Raw genomic sequence first — 7,983 nt, 5'->3', positions numbered from 1 at the left:
AGTCAAGAATTCAGAGTAACATATTTTTTGACACCTGAACAAAAAACATGGTCTCAACCATTTTTTAGTGGGTGTGGGTTTTGTTTTGTTTTTTAATTTCATCTCCTTTTTATCAGTTTAGAAAATGTGTTCTTAGTTGCAGCTGTTAAAAGATCATTTTTAAGGGAGATATAATCATGACTCTGATACAGATATAAAATGAATGTATGTTAAGGACTTTATTTTATTCATTGATCAATGAGGAAACCAGTAAGATGCTATCTGTAGTTCAAAGAATAATAAAAACTTCATAGATAGAGAGATCGTAGATACGTAGACACATATGAGGGTGAGTCAAAAATTATCCACACTCTGGCTGCAGAATCTATTTTAATTAACTTTTAGAAGAGACAAATACATCATTTTTTGACATAATCTCCTTGCTTTTCAGTACACTTTGTCCATCTATCAACAAGATTTCGTATTCCCTCATTTAAAAATGTTTTAGGCTGAGCTGTGAGCCACGAATGCACCACTGTCTTCACTTCTTCATCAGAAGTGAATCTTTGTCCTTGTAGAGCTGCTTTCAGAGGACCAAAAAGGTGAAAGTCTGATGGAGCAAGATCAGGACCATAGGGAGGATGCTTTAACACTTCAAAACGAAGTTTTTGCAGAGTGTCGACAGCATGGACAGAAGTGTGTGGACATGCATACCCTCAGACCACAAAAGATGAATCACTGCACACTGTTCTTATTTCATGCGAATCACAAGTGGGGCATCCATTTTTGCCTGCACCGCAGCTACAAATGAACTGATGTAACACGTTCATACCTGCATAGCAGTGACTGGGGAGACAGTAGCCTTGAGGGGAATGAGCTGAGAAGACAGCACAGCCAACAGAAGTTTTAATATACCCAGACTGTGGATAATTTTTGACTCACCCTCGTAGATACATAGATAGATACATGAAGAGAAGTGGGTTGCATGACCATCCTTTCTGCCTAACCTCAGCTAACCAGTAGTTTTCTCTTTCTAGCAGAAATTTTAAAAAAATTAAATAAGTTGCTAATATACATATTTAGGCTGAAAACAAACAAACAAAAAACAAAACAAAACCTCCCAGGAGAATTAGGAGGTTACGGTGTGTTATGAACTGAATAATTGTGTCCCCCCACCCCCCACCCCCCAAAATCCATATGCTGAAATCTAATCCCCAATGTCACAGTATTTGGAGGTAGGGCCTTTGGGAAGTAGTTAAATCATGAGGGTGGCACCCTTGTGAATGGGATTAGTGCCCTTATTGAAAGAGGCCAGGGGACTCTCACCCTCTTCCTGCCACATAAGTATTCAACAAGCCCTCTGCCTGCAGCCTAGAAGAGGGACTGCATCAGAACTTGACCACACTGGCACCCTCATCTCAGACTTCCAGCCTCCAGGACTGTGAAAAATACACTTCTGTTATTTATAAGCCACCCAGTTTGTGGTACTTTGTTTCAGGAGCCTCTCCCCCCACCCCTCAGTGGATTAAGAAAGTATGCCATTAGCCCAGTTGCCTAGAGAGTCATAGCCAATTTCTTGTTAAGTTCCGGGTACTGTAAGTGCAATGTATAAATTATCTCGATCCCACTGTGATAGGTAGTATTAGCAACACCATTTTACAAAATAGGAAACAGGGATTCTCGCCTGGAGTTGCTTGAGAAATGTTGACAACTTGGGGCTTCAATCTGGAAATATGACTCTAGTGTCCCCATGCTTCATTACTGACCCTGCTGCCTCCCTGAAAGGTTTCTATATTTATATCCTTAAGAATCTTAGGTACTCTGATTTTCCAATAATATTTGCAGACAAATTTTAATTCCAGTGCAAACAAAATTGCATTAGGAAATTTTCATTGTTACCAAACTATCTGTATACTCAATTCCAAATATAAACTGAAATGATTCTAACTGATCACTGTTTTATATTACAAGCATCACTGTTTCCTTTTAGCAGACAAAGTTAAAATTTTACCACAGTTTTAGATCTCAGAAATATTCAATTTTACATTCACATTAATGGAAGAAAATTTGAATTCCATTTGTTTTCCCAAATTTGAGGGGCAAGGAAAACCAAACAGATTAGCTTATTCTTCCTCCACTGGAGGAAGAAAACTGATTCCTCAATTAATGACCAGAAAGGTATCAACCTTTCCTAGGACACTGCCCCTCATTTTTTCAGGGGGAGGATAGGATGGGGGGGAGGAGGTGAAGACATTAAGTAAAGTTACCTCCATAAGATGAGGGGAGACATGGAGAGTTTTCACATTAACACAGCTCTGGAGAATTAAATTACTCTATCCTACAGATCAAGACATGTGAAACAATGAGTAAAACAGCACTTTTGAAAAGTCATCATGTGAAAGGGTCATTTTGAAAAACACAGATTTGTGATTTGCCTTGAATATCTAATCTCACGAAAAATATCTTAAATATCTTATCTCATGAAAACCATCAAGATGTCAATTTTCTGGGTGTAAAAATCTCAGATATAGTGCCCACAACACCCAAGTTAATAAATTTCTGCAGAGGAGATAGGATAATTTTTTAAACCTGAAGTACTATAGAAACACACTAAAATCAGTACAGGAGTTTTCTCAGCAGTAGATTATGTCCCATGGCCAGAAGACAAGGATGAAGACTGTCTGAGTCTGGTCCTGGCTGTGCCCCAAGCTCTTTATGTCCTGTTGGTAACTGAGTTTCTCTGGGCCTCAGATTCTTTTTTAATGGCTTAATAGAAAAAATGGTATTGAACTAAATGATCCCCATAGGCCTTCAACATTTAATTCCACCAACCAAATCAAACCAATTTCAAAGAGCAGTACCCACTGCTTGGGGTACCCACCTACTTCTGTATTATTTGTTAATTTTCCCATGACCCCACATCTACCCTAAACACTATATTGGCAGGAGTATGTGCTAACACCCAGCTTCCTAGATTCTCTGTAACTCACATAGTTTTACATTCAAATATGATTTCATGTCTTTGCCTAACTGAATGAGTCATTTTCCAAGAATTCTTACCCTTAGAGCCACCAGGGTTTACTTTATTTACATATGAAGAAGGGTTTACATATTTCAGAGATAACTCACTTATCTCTGATAGCTTTCTCAGTCACAAAAAAAGTTGACCTTTTTGCATATGTCCTTATCCTAAAATGCTTTTCTGTTCCTACAGGTCTTCACACAGAAATGTAAAAACCTAAGGAGGCTTTGAATCCTCCTCTATTTTTGTTTTGTTCTTTTGCAACATGAAAAATGACTCCATTAAATTTACTCTTTTCCATTGCACCTGAAAACAAAACTATGCCATTTACAGAAATGTAGAGGGATAAAAATATTTCAGATTTTTTTCCTCTATATTAGCACAGACACACATAAAATCAAAAATTGCCACCAGTAAATCAGCCCTATTACCTTCCAGAGAGACCGAGCTAGAATAGAGCTGGCCAGGGGTGGGGTATGCAAAGCTACCAATGTTGAAATATTGCAGCTGAGGCCATCCTAGAACCAGCCAACCCACAGCATGTAAGAACCCAGCCTAGATCAGCAGAACCACATTACCTGCACTTGACCATCACACTTGAGTGAGAAGAGACCATTTAAATCACCCAGAAGCCCCATAGACTCACGAGTAACAGTAAATTGTTAGGTCACTGAGTTTTCGTGTGATGCTTTGGGAATCAATAGCTAACTGATAGACCCACTAGGTAGCCTCTGTCTTGAATGCTGCTGGGATTTCCAGCAGAATAAGACAGAGGTGGAACCACGAGATTCAGGTGTGCAGAGGAGGAGTTTAGGGAGAGACTGTGGGGTGAGTGAGGGAGAGACACTAGCTAGAGATAAGCCTAAAACTGCAAACACCAGCAGAGGTATGGAGCTGAAGCTTGAGGGAGACGTAGTGCTGAAAGCACGGCCTGTGCACATCACCGCCACATTGAGAATCTTGGACACAGAATTTTGGGGGAGGTAGAAAAGAACAGCTTTATTGTTTCACCAGGCAAAGAGACACACAGCAGGCTCCTGCCTCTCAAAAGCTGTGTGTCCCAAACCGGGGGGATCTGGTGAGGAATTTTATAGCAGTGGTTCCAGGGCCGGGTCGCTGATGAGGATTAGGGAGTGTGCAGGGCCTGCTCTCCTCTAATCTGGTCTCAGGTGGTCTCCTGAGGAGCTCAGGGTTCTCCAGGTTGTCAAACTATGATCTTCTCTGGAATGAAGAATGCTTCATCAAGCAGTTAATATCTTCCATTTGTTGGGGGATTTAGTTCTGCAGAAGAGCTCAAAGACATTGTTGTGTGTATCCCTTGAGATGGAACCAGGACCCTGCCCCAAGGCTGCACTATTGTTTGTTGCCTGCTCCTCCCTTGTCTGTGCATCCCCTCCCTTCCCTGATTAACAATGGCTTGAATCTGCCCTTTGGAACTCAGGGAAGGTCATGGAGGTGGAGGCGGAAGCCTGTTTCCTACAAACAAGAAACGGGGGACACAGAAAGGCTTCCATGCCCAGGAACCCCACAGGGTCCTGCTCAGTGTGTATCAAACATGTGTTCTTTGTTTGGGACAGGACACTTGAAAGCATATTCATACATCAACTGAAATTCCACTAAAGAGGAAAAGATTGCAATGCAGAATAGAAGAAAACTATTGTAGAAGCTGCATCCCTGGTAAGCAAGAAACATAGGATTCTGATTAAAGCAGATGAATTGGCCTTAGATAAAAGTAGGGACTCTTGTATGAACAGGAAGATAGCAATGGGATTGACACACAAGTGGGTAGGTAGACTTAGTGCTAGGAAGATGGGAAAGTTTTTGTCTGATTTACTGCTGCTGCTGTTGTTTGTTTGCTTTAATAAGCGGGAGGAAAATGATTAGTCGAGTGAGAAATTTTAGGAGACTTATCAAGACAAAACAAGTGGGGGAAGTGATCATTTTAGAAAGTAAGAAGATGGCTGTGCTAGGGAAGTGTACTAGGATTGCCAAGCAGTGTAGAGTGTCAAAATGAGGTGCAGCACACCGCCATCCTTGTAGAATGAGATGACGTCAGTCACATGCTTTTCTCTGGTGATAGCGGGATTCAGGAGTGGGCAGGCAGTGGGCAGATGGTCTGGGTCCATTCGAGACGCATCAACCAAGACCTGAGATCAGCTCTCTCACCCTGCTTCCTTCAGCTCAAAAATTGTACTGGGATAATTCTCCTCAAAATGGCTACTGTAGCCCTAGATTTAAAGAAAACAAGATTACTGAAAGAAAAGCACTAAAAATAAAGATAGGAATCTATTCTCTCTCTCTCTCTCTTTTTTTCTTCCTTTCTTTTTTTTTTTTTTTCTTCCCATGCTACATGGCTTGTGGGATCTTAGTTCCCCAACCAGGGATTGAACTTGAGCCACGGCATTGAAAGAGCTGAGTCCTAACCACTGGACCTCCAGGGAATTCCCTAAAGGTAGGAATCTAGAGGTCATGGAAAATGTTATGACCCTATGTTATCAACAAGAGGGAATGTAATTGCTGCTGTTTCTAGCCGGGTGCCCTGTTTCCTGTCTTCCCATCTCCATCCTCCCAGGACTGTGGGATGCTGGAGTTGCAGGGAGTTGCTGGTGCAGGGAGTTTCTTCACTCACCTCACAGAGTGGCCTGAAGGAGCTACTTACTAATGACATAACTAGAGATCTTACATCCTGTGCAGTAATAATCATTCATCTGCCCATTCGTTTATTCAACCAAGGTTGCTGAATTCTATTAAATCACACCCTTGAGAGGCGAAATACAGTGACAGCCATTACAGTAATTGACAAATCTGTGTTCTTAGTCCTCCCACCTCCAGTGACCCAAGCGCTCAATCCAGTGTAAGAGGGGGTACTTGGAGGGCGTGGGGTTCCCTGTGTCCTCAAGTCAGTTAAACTGCTGTGACACTGTGGGCAGAAAGCATATTGACTATGACCTTGGTTAAAGAGATCACGTAGCATAGTATTAAAGGGAAAGAGCACTATCCCTGCAAACAGACTGTCTGGACTCTTATCCCAGCACCATCAGTTGCTGACTTTGTGACCTTGAGCGCGTTACTAACCTCTCTGCGTTTTAGCTCCCTCATTCCTAGAACGAAATAGTAATGGCATTACCACAGAGAGTTATTGTAAATATTAAATGACTAGATACCCAGAAAATGCTTGGAATGTTACCTGGCACATTATGTGTGATATATAAGAGTTTATAATAATAATGATAATTATTATTATTCTTATAGAAAAAGAACTAAGACAAATCAACTGATTTAAGGATAGAATGAGTGTGATAAGGGCTGGTGAGGTGGGGAATGGCAGAAAAAACCCATGTGATTTACTTCTGCAGCCAGTTGAAATAGGCTATTGTGAAATTATCTCATTTTTTAGAGTAAATTGTTTACCTTCGGTGAAGTAGACTCCAGTAGAACAGAAGTTTAACAGAGCCTGTTTTATCCTGCTAGCACTGCCATTGAAAAAGCATCTGCAAGTGTTAACTTGCTACCATTCTTATTAATGTGTAATCAATTGAGAACATATGTGTTCCACAGACCAAAGATATTTAAAGAGAGCTTACAGTGAAGGTAAGAACCTTGCCGATATTCTAAAGACCTGTTTCCTAGTGAATTCACAGTTGGTAGTCACAGTTCAGAAAGATGCTTTCCTAAGCCAAAGTGTAAATATGGCCAAACACCCCAAATAAAACCACCAGCACTGAATGTGATGTACATATCAGTCTACATGAGAGGCAAGAAGTTTCCCACGGTGACTCAGAGTCAGCAAATGTTGAAAGAGCTGCGATTTGCTGATTGAACCTTGGATAGCCCACCATTCATGAAAGAACTTTCTGTGTGCTGTGACCACACAGAAGGGAAAGAGAAACCCTCAGGCAATACATATACACCAACACAATACCACTCCCCACCCCAGCTGTGAAATGAGTAACTGCATCTAGTCAATTGTAACCAATACCACTCTCTTTCACTCAAGTCTAGGCCTTGCTAATGGTGAGAAAGTCAAAACAACAGTCTTAGCAGAAGTATTAGCAAATGGAAAATATTAAAGCCAGTTATTATAATAACTTTCCATTCCCTTCCCCTAGAGTTTCTCTTCTTCCTTTCTCTACCTGGCAAATTCTACTGGTTTTGCAAAGCAGTGACGCTGAAACTCGGCCTCTGTGCACTAGTGCCGAATAGAATCTTGGAGGCAGAGTTTTGGGTGAAGTGGAAAAGAGTAGCTTTATTGCTTTGCCAGGCAAAGGGGGACACAGCTTTATTGCTTCGCCTGCCCTGAAAAACTATGTGTCCCAAACCAGGAGGATGTGATGAAGAGTTTTATAGCAACAATTCAAGGGTGGGGTTGCTGACAAGACTAGGGTGTGAGCAGGGTCTCAGGTGCTCAGGTCTCCTGATCCTGAGGAGCTTCTCTGGTCCCTTTAATCTTGCCTCAGGTGTTTTCTTGGCTGCTTCTTCCTGGATTAGTAAACTTTTCAAATCTGCCCTTTGGAACTCAGGGAAGGTCATGGAATCTGGGGTGCGTTCCCTACAAAAGAGAAAATGGGGGACAGAAAGGCTTCCATGCCCAGGAGCCCCACAAGGCCCTGTTCAGTTTCACTAGGGTTAAAGGTTTATCTTATTTGTGAAATCTTACTCAGCTCCCCTAGGAAAGGTGGCCATCACCTCCTTTAAGATTTTATAGCTCTATTATAACACCTCCCATGTTGTAGAACGCAGTCTATTGGTTTCTCCCCACCCCTGACTGATTCCCACCTTGCTAATCTTCATCTCCTAAGGCCTAACTCAGTGCTCAGCACTGGATTGGTTAATGAGTAGTTGATAAATTTAAAGTTCATAGTAATCAATAGTTATCATTATGATATGAGAATATTTTTTCATGGACACTGCAACAGGAATGTCACAGAGTTAGAACTTAGAACATTTCTTAGAATCTCCTATTGCTCTGCAAGAAAGACAAA

Source organism: Hippopotamus amphibius, chromosome 3 (assembly GCF_030028045.1).
Source record: "Hippopotamus amphibius kiboko isolate mHipAmp2 chromosome 3, mHipAmp2.hap2, whole genome shotgun sequence".
NCBI classification, from domain to species: domain Eukaryota; kingdom Metazoa; phylum Chordata; class Mammalia; order Artiodactyla; family Hippopotamidae; genus Hippopotamus; species Hippopotamus amphibius.
The sequence above is the reverse complement of the archived record's forward strand: the minus strand, read 5'-3'. Positions refer to the sequence as shown.